The sequence below is a fragment of the Lampetra planeri genome, chromosome 35 (genome assembly GCF_965212315.1).
Source record: "Lampetra planeri chromosome 35, kcLamPlan1.2.h2, whole genome shotgun sequence".
Taxonomy (NCBI): domain Eukaryota; kingdom Metazoa; phylum Chordata; class Hyperoartia; order Petromyzontiformes; family Petromyzontidae; genus Lampetra; species Lampetra planeri.
The window spans coordinates 1,176,062-1,191,264 of NC_136141.1; the positions used below are offsets into that span (position 1 = coordinate 1,176,062).

Sequence of the window (15,203 nt, forward strand, 5' to 3'; positions counted from 1 at the left end):
AAACTCCGGTCGCCAGATTCACAGCATAGTGCACTAATGATCGCATCAGTATGCATGTTTGTATGCAGGTAATTATAGATATTGCATATCGTTATGTTGATTTATTGATGCGCTTTATTTAGCCATGTGAGATACCCCCCTGAGATTAATTATGCCCTTTCCATGAGAAGCAAGCATCAATGTTTCATGTACTGTATGGATATATGTGTCATGCATGTTAAGAATGGCTAGGATGTCAACAAAGGCGTCTCAACATCGCTACGAGTACTCCACACGCAATTAATCAATATAATAAAAGAAATGGGGCCCTAATCTGTATTCCAATTACAGTATTGACTTGAAGCACTTTCACTAAGTGTCTCCCACACAAACTGCACCGATCACGACAATGCGTGACAATCGTCGATTGGCTAGATTTAAGTGAGCGTGAATACGGTGTGAGCTTTTAAAAAGTACAAACGCACGAGGTGACTGAGGTTCGAGCGCTGAGCTGGTGATGCTGTGACCCTGGGTTTAAATCCAGGCAGATGCCTCTCATTAACCTGGGCGAAGTGGCGATTCATGTGGACATTTATAGCAACAAAATAATCTCAACAATCAAACATCTCGCCGTAGTGGCGAGATGTTAACTACCTCGCCTGGTGAACTGGAGGCCGTGGGTTCGATCCCGACCCTGACGCCTGCTGTATATTTGGAGTTTGTATGTTCTCCCCATAGTGCTGTGGATTTTTTCTCCAGGTCCTCCTGTTTTTCCCTCCACTTTAGAATCATCGCGCGTTTAGAGTATTTGGCTGCTATAAATGTCCACGTGGTAAGCCACTTCGTTGACCTCCCATTTATGGTCAAGTTGCGATCTATATAGCTTAGTTGGTTTCAACTGGTCAAATAAAAAATAGTTAAATAAATAAAACTGGGTTCTCAAGGGTAATACATTGTAAGTGTATACATATTAATAATAACGGTTTTTGGGTTAGATCGCGTAAGTATAAATGTGTCGCAACCCTCCACCACCCGACACGGCCAATCAGTAAGAAATGTTTTACGTTAACAAAACGCCAATTTGTTACTTCTTCAGCCCACCGGTGTGTTTGAAGAGTGAATCCACAACATTTACAATTTGAGTACGACGTGTCGCTAGAAATGACATCCAGCATCTTCGGGCGATTTGCCAGAATAGTGAAACCATCCACCTGCTTCCGGCCTTCTTTCACATCGTACGTAGCCAACCGCGGTAATCGGAGGTGTGGAAAGTTGGTGGTCTCAGCTCGGTCACTGATGACTGCGCACATATAAACTCCTACCCCAATCCGAGTAAACATGGTTCTGCACTTCATTTGGCTAAATTCCAACTCCAGTATTAAAACATCGGCTTCGCTGTCATGCGACAGTGACAGAGTGAGTGGGTGGGAAAGTGTTACCCTGTACTACGAGGAACAGATCATGTGAAGGGAACTCAGATCTAGCCCCGTGATATCCACTTCTGCGGGCCGTTCTCGAACACAAAGGGGGTTGCACTGCTCTCAGAGGGACCACCATTTGTGTTTCGTCTCGTGACGTAATGTCCATAGCAAAATCGGTATAGAATTGGAGAAAAAAAAATGTAAAGTGTGTGTTTTTAAAAGGACAATATGCACCATTTTCTCAACCCGCGGGTTGGATGCTTGCGAATTCAAATCCTGTTTGGGGCTTTATCCAACCACAAATGTCACATGGTGTTGAAACATCAATGAACTCCTAATGCGATATAAGCATTGGTCATCGTGTAGAGCAGTGTTGTCCACTCACGTCCAGAGGGGGGCCACTTTCGCCGATAAGACATCGTCAGTGTGAGGACCGCCACACCATTTGAACCATCGTGGGTTTGACAGCAGCACCATGACGACGACGGTGATGATGATGGGGGGGTGTTTTCACTTTTGTGTCTTGTCGGGGGCCGCACTAAGGGCCACCACGGGCCTTGCAATGAACAACGCTGGTGTAGAGGGATCGGCCCCCACCATGGGAATGTGGAAAGTCCACCACTGATGGGGGCCACAAATCTAATTGAGCTTTGCTCCGTTGCTTGTTTGGTTGCGGGGAGACACTGCTGGACGCCTTGACTCGTACTGAATCAGTCGCAAGTGTGGACCAGGGCCTGCCTCAGTTGGTAATGTTCAATGCCCTGATGATAATGGTGGCTGCGGGTGGCTTGGCGCGGCAGTGTTGAGTGCACTTCGTAGTGAACCTGAGTTTGATTCCCCGCAGTGACCACTCAAAACGCTTTCCTAACCAGTCACTACGAGTACTACATTGCCCAATGATCTGAACACTAATCACGAGCCAACCACTATAACTAACCCCTCACTGAGCTTAGCCTTAACCAGTTAGTCTACGAACAGCTGTGACTAGCTCTACCCCTAACCAGAGTCAATGCCCAATTCGCCAAACAGACGCGAGTACGAACTCGGGTCTCTTTCGTCGCATCTATTTTCCTCTCCATTCAGCTTCGGCACTCACGGAGGCTCCACTGGGGGCTTGTGTCGCCATCTAGTGGCCAATGGAGTTCCAGGAGCTTGGCGTGTCACTGGATTTGCCCTTATCGTCTATCGGCGAGAGAAGACTGATTGGTTCCACTCAATGTAGCACTTAATATCTATAATAAATGGGGTACTTTGGGGTACATCCTGTAAAAATGAATGTGTTGTTAAAACCCGTCACCACTCAACACAGCCAATTAGTAAGGTTTGTCACTAATTGGCTGAGTTGGGTGGTGGCGGGTTTAACGACACATTTATATTTAAGCCATATAACTCAAAAAATCATTTATTATAGATATTGGTCGTGAAAGCCTACGTGTCACACATTTGTTCGTCCTCATTTAGTTATATGGCGAATGATACTGAGTTACTATGGGACCCTTTTGCCAGTAATAATAAGATAATAACACAGATGTTCCGATGTTAAATAGAAGAAGAAAAAAACTGCTTGACCAGAGCTTCCAACGCTTTGGCGTTGGCACAGTCCTTGTGCGGTGAGACAAACCCATAAAGGAGGCCGTCTCTGGTGGAGGCCAGTTTGTTTCAAGGACATCCATCATCAAAGCATATTCGCTTGCATGTTTTACCACAAATATGTGTGGTTCATGCAGACTTGATACCTTGTCATAGGTGTCTATTTGGTGTTGTAACATCTTAACACCTCCTGTGTTATTACCAGAAATAGTAACGCCTTCTTTTTGTATCATCTTCATTAAACGTACTGACAAAACACATTCCTGCGGAGGGAGCTGGTTGGAACGTTGGGTTGCTCGGTCAATGGCCAGGGTCAACGGCGGCGTGATGTATTCCGCAAATATGCCCGACTGTGAGGGCGAGCACAAGCCGGCGTGAGTAGGTTAAACGTTGAGTTTTATAAGGGCACCACGGGGTGACCAGCCCCTCCCCACCCAGCCCCTCCCCACCCAGCCCCTCCCCACCCTCCCCTCCCCACCCAGCCCTTCCCCACCCTCCCCTCCCCACCCAGCCCTTCCCCACCCTCCTCTCCCCACCCAGCCCCTCCCTCCCCACCCAGCCCCTCCCTGCACGACGGACACAATAATCCCCTGTGGGCTGGTGTAACCAGGAGGTTCCTACCAGTAAAAGTGCCCGGTAGATATAGCACGCAGGGCTCATTACACATGCATACACGAATGAGGCGATTATGAACAATCGGATTCTTCCGAGAGTCCACGCGAGAGTAACATCCCCGGTAGTTGCCGACTCCTCGTAACACAACCAAAGATCCCAAGGTTCAAGGGTCAAAGACTCTCCACTGTCGTCCAACAGAGGGCGGCAGCCATCTCCTTGAGTCGACTGACGATCCGTGGCAACGGAGCACAGGCAGAATTGACTCTCTTCCATACAGCACAGTATACATATGTGTTGTTTGTGTGTCACTTGCAGAGCACCCACATGCCCAAAGGCCAAACGCGTCGAGCGGTCAGCAACAAACAGCACACGGGGAAATGCCCATAACGAGATGTGCGCGCAATTAATCTGAGATCATTCTGGGAATTGTGGAATTCCGTCACTGGCACTGGGCCACGCAAGGCTCGTTTAAACACGAGGGCACATTCATTTGTGTGGGCCACATTGGAACGATCCGGATTGGTGTGCTGACAGATAAAATAAAAGTCTATGAAAGAGGGTCGTTGCCCAAAACGTCGCCTATTATTGTATATTTTTTTCCTTGAAGGCAGAGTTATTGAGGAATGTGTTGTTGTTGCTATTTCGTGCTTGCGCGCCACTTTAAATGCGACACAACGCAATAATTTGCTAAACGAGGCAACAAGACATGATAATAAGATGTAACCTCAGTAGTGTGCATGAAAGGTGCCATTCAGTAGCATCAATTAATTCTGAACGACAGAGATTCTTAAAATATTATTTTAGTCCAGATATAATCTGCCTGCAGGCCTTCTCAGGCATCCAGAAAACTGCGCTGAATAGTAAACACGTTAATTATCATTACACTTACCTCAGGCTATTCATGAAATCCCATTTATAATTATGCTACCGTGATTATCCAAAACATACCCATTGATTACAATTTAACATTTCTGGAGGTGCGCCTTTATAATTGAAATTAAAATTAACTGAATTCTTAATTTGTTTTAATTAAAGTGAGGACACTGTTTCCATACAGACTTACCACATCACGAAGGTAAGTGAAGATTGGAAAACGTAATATCATGAGTTTCATCATATTGAAAATACAATACTGTATAGGTTGCATGCAGGTCTCATTGAGCCACAAGCACAGATGGTTGTGTTTTATCTCACAAATGACTACCGATATGAACACAGCGCTCACACATGCAGAAGGCATGAGCATGAATGGGAATTAAATGGTAAAGTCTAGATTTTGGCCAAACACAATGTATAGCGAGGGTGGCGTGGTGGAGCCATGGTTAGCACACTGCACTGAATCCAGCAATTTGGAGTTTGATTCACCACTGGCCACGACTAATATGAGTGGTGCCTGATACCAGAATCTGTCTTGTATGTATGTAGAACTTCTTTCGCACCATACGTAGCCAACCGTGCTCATCGGAGGTGCGAGAGAAGGTCTTGGGCGCACCCCCATTCACCAATCAGTACTGACCAACACGGGGAAATAAGGAAAAACAGCCCAATTGACTGACGTGGTGTGAGTGAGGCTTTTATCTGGCAGTGGCTTGACCAAGCGCTGCAAATTATAATTTATTTTTAATTTATCGCAATCAAACGCAAATTCACACTCTACTGACAGAGCATGAAAACTTTAGTGATAGTTTGCACATCATACATGAGGTAGGCCTGTAGAAATATAATGTATATTTACGTATTCACGCTAATTGCACCAATTATGTCTGGCATCTCTTTATATGAACAAATGTTAATATAAATATTTTAGCAGCTATCATGCTGGCAAGCTAAGAAATTCCAGGAATGCTTGATGACATTTTTATTATTATCTTTTTTGTGTGATGACTTGAATTTCTTTGTGCAAAGTAAAATTAGCTTTTTTGTTTGGCTTTATGTATTTGGCTATATATGGTAAAAAAAAAGATGGAGATATAATGGCCTCCTGTAAATTATTGATATTTAATTTCACACGGGTACTTTTGTTGTATACTCATGAAGCTCGCTTCTCTTAACATTCGGATTTATATATACTGTACACTTTTTATATTCAAGCCAGATCTCCCTTACAAGCCAGGCCTGCACCTGGGATAAATGCTGAAGGATATCTGACAATAAGGTCCTCCCTACCGTCACTAAATCGTTCAACGTGCAAGATCCCCACCACCCTTCAGCGGCCTATCACCTTCCATACTGCTCTGTTCCTCAAGTGGTGATGATGGGCGTCTGCTGTAGTCGACAATGGAGGCCCTTGATGTGCTCTCTCTGCAACGAAGTCTAGTTGTGTTTGGGGCGTAGGAGTCAGATGTCGTTTGTACGTGCTTGTTTTGGCACTTATTATGTAGGTTCTCATCTGACTGTGGAGTCCGATTCTGAACCCGCAGACGCCAGCACATTCCAGACCAGTGGATAACACCAGCGATAGATCAATGGTTCTTGCGATCATGCCCCTTCTTTTGGGCTTTTGAAATTCGCTGCCTTTCAAACAGTGACACAAGAGATGTGACATAGGCCTCACCAACTAGAGCGGTCTTAGATCACTTCTTCCCAACTATCTACTGGGAGGTGAGATTTCTTTAGGGTGGACTTAATGGCAGTATAATTAGTTGATCAAAGAAAAACTGGGAAGGTTGCTGATCAAATCTATGATGTCACATCGGGTTGAAATGTTGAGTGTTGGGGGTGTTGGACAATGTAATACTCTGTATACAAGCAGCCAGCAGTGGATAGAGAGTGCATTTATATATATATATAAATGCAATTAAGGCGACGCAAAATAAGATGATGTTATTATGCAGTTGACAGAGCAGTGATGAGAGGACTAAACAATATCGCATTATCTACAGAATGCATTACGGAAATTTTAATATGCAGATGTGCTGGTGTTATTGTGCAAATAAACACAGTGCTGTTCAGTGCTAGCATTGCAGTGGCTGCACCACTATTAACGTTGTAAGAAGCGTGACGACATATTGCTGCGGTGTACAACGTCATTATTTCTACAACTTAATCTGATACTGATGAAGCTGGTTGTAATTACTGGCGAAACGTCGTACTCAGATTGTAAATGTTGTGGCTTGGCTCTCCAACACACCGGTGTGCTGTACTAGTGACGAATTGGCCACGTTCTGTTTACGTGACGGGCGGGTTTTAACGACACATTTATATATTTACGCGATCTAACCCAAAATAAAACCTATATTATGGCTTAATTTGATTCATCAGTTAAAATGTAATGACGAAGACAATTACTGGCCCGTGCCCTTTAACGAGGCGAGTGACAATCGACATGACGCCCCATATTTTTGCTCATCTGCACAGGGGCCACGGGATTGAACGAGGGCGATGGGGTCATTGGGGCAATGTTGAGAACATTCGACGTGGGACATCTGAGTTCGATTCTCAGCCACGACTCACATCAGTGGCAATGTCAATTTGTGTACCTACAGAATATGCAGTACTTTATTTGAAGTGACTTACCTTTTCTATACTTTTAACTGCTATTGTTTTGTATTGTTTGTCATTATTAAATCGCTGACCCGCCCCTATCAGACATCTTTGAAAAAGAGCTTCATAGCTCATCGGATTCTTCCAGGATCAATATTCTGATATGAACCACCCTTCACCAACCCACACTAACCAACGCTAAAGTATGGGAGGCATCAATCCATTGGTGGACTGTGGTTGAACTTTACAGTATTGTAGAACTCATACCTGTCAAACCCTTATCAGTGCCCTACCTTATTACAGACCAAATTCAGACCTTATTGCTCACCCCGTGCCCTTATAAATCGAGACTTTACCTCTACAAAGTCCCATCACAAGGGAGAAACAGACAAAAAAAAGTTTTTCAGCATTTAAAGGCTGTACGCGGTATGGACCTGAAAAGTCGATTTCCCTATTTCCCTGGACAAGAATACGGAGTAACCCGTCTGGGTTGACAGCTGCGAGAACTCCGTCCACGAAATCAGCACAGAATTCACAACCACACCTCCCATTGGGACTTGGATTGCAATGGTGCCAATACACGTGAGTGGCCACAGGATAAAGTGGTGGCTTGGAGAGAGTTTCTCTGCTGCCCCCGTGACGAGGGCCGTGGCTATTGCGGGTCTATTAGTAACAGTGTTGAGCCATGTTAGTGTAGCTTGCTGTATGTAATTATTAGTGGTAGGTAATACATTGCTGGGGCCGAGTGAAGGCCGGCTTAAGACACCGCTTGGAATTCCTCGCAGGCACCGCGCGAGTGGCGGGGGCCGTCGGTGTCACGTGACCGGGGGAGGGGCCTGCGGGTGTGACGCAGTTAGCGGAAAGGGCCCTTGGGTGTCACGTGGTGGTTAGGGAGGGGCGGGGCCTGTGGGAGTCACGTGGTGGAAAGGGAGTGGGGGCCTGTGTCACGTGGTGGGAAAGACCGACCTGTAGGTGTCACGTGGTGGGAAGAGGCGTGGCTCGTGTGTGACACGTTCATGTGTACCGGGGCGAGGCTTGGCCAGTGTCCAAGTGACGTGTTTTTAGGTTTTTTCGGTAAAGTCACGTAGGTAAAAAATTAAAATTTATAAAAAATAAAAATAAAATATATTATAAAATATATTTTACTTTTATTAATTTTTTACCTACGTGACTTTACCGAAAAACCTAAAAATATGAATACTTGCAGTCACGAAAAGCTTCAAATCTAGAATCCAAGTGACGTGTGTGTGGGGGCGGGGCCATACTGACGAGGGGCGGGGACTCGACATGTCACGTGATGCGTGGAAGAGGGGCGGGGCTGCACTGTGATGGGGGGGGGTCAAGGGGTTATCTATCGATGGGGCGGAGGGAGGGGCTGTCGCGATGGAGATTTGGCGCGAAAACGAGAAGTTCGCGCGCCCCCACCTCGTGGATGAGGAACGGGTTAAAACGGGTGGGAGTCCTGAACAATCTCGCGATTCAGATTCAATCTTTGACTGCACTCACGGTACAATGCGTCAAATCGTGCCTGGAATAATCCGTGTGATGTGAAGGGCTATTATCAGAAACATCGCCTATCGACATGTTTTCCTTTAAAGGCAGTGTTCGTGAGGAATTTGTTGAGTTATTGTTACGCGTAAGATATATTTTTTATTAAACAAACCTGTAGGTTCAGACACTTTGCAACTCGTGTAGCCTGTCCATGCATCGCTGATGCACAATAAAAGTGATCTTGAAGCAAAAAAATCGTCGACACTCGTGTAATGGTAGCCGCCGCTGCTGTTCCGGCTGTGGCGCGCTCAGCCGCTCTCCCGCCTTTTTCGGCTGCCGCTTCCTCCCCGCCCCCATCGCGCTTCTAGCCCCCACCGGTCGCCTCGCTCCGCCCCCAAGCTCTGAACTCCGCCTCTTCCGGCCCACCCACGCTCCCGCCCCTCTCACGTGTCATTAAGCCCCGCCTACTCTGTTCGCATCGTTGTCCCCCCCCCCGCCCGAGCTCTTCGCTCACCCCTCCCGCGTTGTTAGTCCCCGCCCCTTCCGGTTGTCTCGCCGCCCGCGCTCCCCCCCCCCCCCCGCGTTTTAGCCCCGCCCCTTCCGGTTGTCCCCCCCCCCTTCCCGCGCTCCCCCCCCCCCCGCATTCTTAGCCCCGCCCCTTCCGGTTGTCTCCCCCCCCGCCCGCGCTCCCCCCCCCCTCGCGCTCTTTGTTGCGCGCGCCGCCCTCGGCGTCAATAAACAGCAGCGCGCTCCTCCACCAACATCACCACCAACAACAACATCAACCACCACCACCAGCACAGGATACATTAATCATAGCAGACGTTACCGATGCGGTTACCTCGCGTGACGCGGCGACGTTCGCCATAGCGCGAATGCAGCAAGGCGGTCGTTTATTTTAAAATATTATTAGTCGTAGTAGTGGCAGTAGTTGTGTTGGGAGCCGCGCGGCTGTTACCTGGCGCTGCGGCTCATGCGGCGTCCGCGAGGCGCGATCGAGAAAGCGATACGGCTGTTGAATCTGCGTGGACCAATACGAACGAGTGATGGTTCATAGTCGTGGCGGGGAGGAGTAGGTTTGTTGGCGAGCAAGGGATTTGAGAGGCGAGGTGGAGAAGGAGGAGGAGGCGGTGATGTCCGGGGCCTGCTACGGGCCGAGTCGCGCTCCGGCAGTCGCGTACGTGACCCCACGCACCCAACCCCGCTCTGCTCTCTCTCTCCCTCCACACTCCTCCATTCACACACTCTGTTCTTCTATCCGCTATCTACACACTCGCTATCATCGGTGTGTGTGGGTGCCTTCGTGCGAGGTTGCTGTGAAATGGTTGCGTGTGAAGCGTGGCTATCTGCAGCGAGTCGCAGGCCTCGTCTGCCCGTCGCCCCGCGTGTGTGTGGGGCACCCCGCCTCGGCGCTGGCTAATATCTAATGTTTAGTATAATAGCGGGTGTGCTCGTCAAGCGTGGCGACTCGCGTTGCTCGCAATAGAACTCTCCCAATTACTCCCCTTGTTATATTAAACACACTACTGTGTGGTTGCCTTCGCTTGGATGTGGTCACGCTTGGATGTGGTTACTGCGACTGTTGCTGGCGTGGTCGATTTGTCGACTTTGCGTGTCGCTCGCTGCAGAGAGCTGCGGTGCGTCACAGGCCTCGCTCGCTCTCGATTACTACGCTGCGCGTTCTTTTTTTTTCTTCTCCGCGTCTGCGTTTAATTAGCGGTGGATGTTTTTGTTGTTGTTTCCTCTGTTGTCACCCTCGCAAGTGGTTTAATGGGAATCGGTTGTGGCCGTGTCGCTTGGAACCGTGGCGGATGGGCAAGTGCGTTGCACGCAAGAGGCTGAGGTCACCACCACCAACCCACCACCGGTGGTGATGAGTCACATCCTCATGGAAAGGCCCAGATTTTACCACAGACGAGAGAGAAGGGGGTGGTGGATCTCGGCCCCCTTGCACACCAGCATTCAAACGACTTATCTCCGTAATAGTGTTAACTTTGACCGTCGTGAGACATTGCGGGTGTATTTCACCATTACCGGGGTTGATGTAACCACACATTGCAATGTTTTTTGGATCTCCACCGCTGACTCGCAGCGTCACACAACGTTACAACAGTAAGCACATGTAAGACCAATCATTTATTGTTACTGTACTCAGTTTTACTGATGGCCTGAAAAGTGGATAGCTGTATATGGAATCCTTATTGTTGCGAAATACTTCACCTCTCTGTTCACCACATTTAACTTTTATATCGGTAATTATCTTGCTGGCATCACGCACACTTATTTTGACCAAAGAGATTCATCTTGCTGTCATTTAAATCCAAGACCATGACACATTTAACCTTACTCTTGACCCACGTCTAGTTTTACTACTGTCCACAAAACAACGTGTAACTTTAAGGCTGTATAGTCTGGGTTGTATACTGTCGTGGTTTATATTTTCAGTACGTGAACTATTAAAACATGTATCTTAGCCGGTAAGGCCCACTGAGAAAGCTTTTTTTCATAAGCAACCTGGTCACAAATGATAGCTTAACAAAGTGGCTTATCACGTGGACATTTATATCAGCCAAATGCTCTGAACGCGTGGTGATGTTGATTCTAATTGTGGAGGGATAAACCGGAGGGCACGGAGAAAAATGCACGCGACCACGGAGAGAACATGCAAAATCCAAATATACAGCAGGGTCTGGATCGAACTCACGACCTCCTGCGTACCAGGCGAGGTAGTAAACATCTGGCCACCGCAACGCTCTAAACGTCGGTGGGATCCCATACACACCGACATATACATTTTGCAGGGGAGATCTCAAATTCAAAGTATGTTATGTACAACATATTTCGGTGCCGATTTGGAAGAAAAAAACGTACATTCATAATATCAACCCGTGAGAAATGCATGTTTCTCATAAAAACACATACATGTCAATGCATTGTATCGTGTAAACAGATACATTGAAAAAAGGATCAAAGCCCTGGTATAACGCCAGCTCTCATATATCACGCGACCAGATTATTACTTCACGGGCATGTGTGAAAGTGGAAATGAGAAAATAACGTAAAAAAGAGAGAATGTACCCTTTTTAAAATGTGAAAGTCCGATTTGACAAGCGTGACATTTTTTTAAATTATAGCTTCGGTGTATTTATATTTAGAGGGACGAGTGTTTTTTTAAAGGCGGCAATTTGTTTGCACAATTGTCTTGCACGTACAACTACCCCGGCTTGTCAATCCACCGCTGGATGAGAGCGGGGGGGGGCTGAGTACATAACAATGGAATTTTCACCACTGCCCTCTGCTGCCTGCAGCGCCTACAAAACCTGTTTATTTGTGCTGGCTGGACGCCCATTATCCAGGCTCAAAACCTGATAAGCTTTCTGAAGTCTTACGGGGGATAGAACCCATCCCGGGTGATTTTAGTCAGAGGCAATTGTCCCCCTAAACAATTTGTAAATGTAACGTTTCGGAGGAACTTGGAATTGATGTTGTCATCTTTGGCTCGACACGAGTGTCCACTTCATAACGTGAAAGCTAAAAGGGCCTTGTGTACTGTATACAGGCCATTAAGAACGCGATTGCACAACAATACGTGCTGTGCTGTGATTAAATGAACCCCTTCGCGGCATGAGTGAACATTTTAGGCCACGTTAAGTAATATGCGCAAATACATCCATCAAATCCCTTTTTAACCAGATAAAAGACTATCTTGAGGAAGGAAATTCTTGCGAGGAAGAAGGGGGTGGGGGGGAGGGGAATCACAAAGACAACAAAATATAAAACACGAAAGGGTGTGAAAAAAATAGGTTTAGGGGAGACTGTGACACGAAATCTGTAGGTTACAGTGTTTGTGACTCTTGGCATTGGCCTCGACTGGAAAGTGGCGTAATTGGGTTTAATGTTACAGCAGCAGGCAACAATAGCCAGCCAGTTCTATAAAGCTAGTACGTCTACTGTGCTGTGTTTATGCTCGCAGTGGCATGGATGTGTAACTTTTATACCTGTGTAAAAGTGCTGAAGCTCATGGGTGCACTCGGCAGACAAGCCAATGGTTGAAAACACCTTGTGAATTGTCATCGCCAAGTCAAGAATGTAAGGCACTATTGCAAGGCATTATCATCACGATCGTTTTGCAGTTATAAAATGCAGCTGCATTGCTACCAACTCATGCGAGAGGATGTGCAGGCAGGTTCTCTGTGAATTGGTTTCATTATGGCTTAGTTTATTAGCGTACCAGGTGAATGAAATTCTCCCCACGCCTGTCGATTATGGCGGGCGGGGGGGGGTTTGTTGAAATGTCCTCCAAACTGGTTTGGAGTGGTTTGGTGAAGGAGGGTGGCAGGGCGCATGGACCGCTTCAAATATCACTCTCGGTTGATGTTGCCGAGGTGGCGAATCAACTTAGTAGGTTTCTGGGTTCATGGTGCAGTGCACTCATCACTGTGCCACCACTCTACTACCCCACCTACACATTAAAGGGGGTTTAAATGGAGCTGTCAGGAGGGTCTGGTTACATTTGCATTCCTCACAGGGAGCCCGCAAGAATGCACTTGCTAAATGTGTGTCGGCACCGCACATTTGTGCTGTAGTGCAGCCACGTCAACGTAACCGTGATGGGCATTATTTATTTTGCGTACAGTACCTTCACATATTCACCATTGTACAACGTCGCGCACATTGATTTCAAGATGCACGTGGTTGTAGTTGCAGTAACAACAGTAGAATGGCTGGTGCCGACATGAATATTTCACATACCTTTGCCTAACTCAGTACTGTACATTTTATTTTGGAGTACAGTATCAACTGCAAAGTATCACCAATTGCGTGTAAAGTAAGAAGACGTTAAAATAAAATAATCGATTAAACAATGCTTGTTCAACATTCCTGCTTCTGATGGATTCGTATCTTAATTGAGCTTCGATTTGGACTGCATCCTGTTACTGAATTCAGGCTGCTTGTGACTCCCTTGTCAGATTTCCTGATTCCCAAACAGAAAAGCTGTGAGTTCAAATAGTGACCAGTGAGGGGTTATCGGTTTAGCTCATCATCCATCGATGTTCAGTAAAACGAGAACTGCTCTGTGGGAAATTGACAGCGGTAATTCTCCCGCCAAACGAGCGTCTAATTTCTAAAACACTGTCTCGGTCACCAATGGAGATAAGTACTATTCTTGCTTGTTGTAGCAGGGAGACATGGACTTTGTAATGACCACAAGACACTGTGCAAGCTGATGTTTCTTTTTCATTACAGTGTATGACCCTTGAAGTGCACTTTGGGACCTTGCTGACCACTCATGTGGATTCTTACCACTACATGAGGTCAGTCAATACACGTTTGTGCTGTGTTTACATCTCCTGTCTGAATGTTTCATTCACAGTGTTATGTGGACTAATTAAGCCACATTTGTGACCAGCTCAGTTGATGGTCGTTATTGCTCCTACTGAGCGATTCTTTTGTTTGCAGTAAAAATAAACCTTACTGCATTCCAGGCCTCTCTTGGAAATGTCTCTATGCTTGTAACTCATCTGTTGGTAATATATTCGCTTCCTCTTTTAAAACTTTTTCTTTTAAATGTAAAAGTAGTTTTATTGTGGTTTCTAAATCGCTGACTTGTTAAAACAAATTTATGGTCAATCTAAACATGTGGTTATATAAAATTATAGCATAACATTCACGGTCAACGTGGATAATGGGAAGGTTTTTGTGAAATAAAATACTGTGCCGTTGAGAAGTGGTGAAGAAAAACATCTGAATTTCCCGTCTAGACAATGGGATATTGAAGCCTGGATAGTACTCGTAAGGGTGACCCCACCAGGGATTGACAGGTTTTATAGGTGTGGGGCAGTGGGGGTATCCAGGACACGGCAGTGGCCAGTGTCACCCATTCTCTCGTGTACACGTGGGGTTTTCTCCGTATGCTATGTAGTTTCCTCCCACCTGCCTATACACTCATTACTGGTGTTGCTTAGGGGGGTAAAAGATTCGCCTTCCCAGTGATTTGTTGAATTCAGACTAGTGATTGTGCCAGAATCGGTATTTTTTTGGTCTCTTTTCCTGCATCATTCGTATTTTCTCACGTTTGTCTGTACCTTTGTACAGTTTACTCTGCGAGCATAAATGTTACATCAGCAGAATTTGCATAAGTCAAATAATTATTGATTCTTTTGACATTCAATCCTTGTATTGCAAGGCTTAAAAGTCAATATTAAATGGTGACGCGATGCATAATCACATCCCTAGCAATGACCAAACATCGCAATGTATAAGACCCTCTGGAAAATAACTCGACTATATATTTCCTGAGTAAATAAATGGCATAATTAGAATGTGAAGTTGGCATCTTGGATTTTCATTACCATGGGGAAATTCATCATTAAAATGTAAAAGATTACCATGGCTTTAGAAACACCAACATCAGTTTTAACGTTCATGTGTAAAACATTTTTTTTTTAAGCCTGTGCTTATTTTAGCTGCATTACTGCAATACGACAAAGGTGAAAGTATTGGGGAGAAGATTGGGCTCGGTCAGCTCTACCCAGACTTGCCTCAAGGCTTTTTTTACGTACTTCTTCCCCGGCTGCTTGTAAAAAAAAAATCCATCGCATGTAACTGTACTCTTCTACCGGA

The 15,203-nt window shown here is 46.1% G+C and overlaps 1 protein-coding gene across 2 annotated transcripts in view; it reads left to right on the forward strand.

The window, feature by feature from the left end:
• The first annotated feature begins 9,277 nt into the window (after positions 1 to 9,277).
• Positions 9,278 to 15,203, forward strand: part of LOC144730179 (uncharacterized) — a 28,508-nt gene continuing 22,582 nt past the window's right edge. The window contains exons 1-2 of one of the 2 annotated variants that reach the window (XM_078610783.1): positions 9,278 to 9,756; positions 13,827 to 13,894. The gene's annotated coding sequence lies outside the window, so the exon portion shown is untranslated. The remainder of the gene's footprint in view (positions 9,757 to 13,826; positions 13,895 to 15,203) is intronic. The other variant, XM_078610784.1, reaches the window with a different exon arrangement.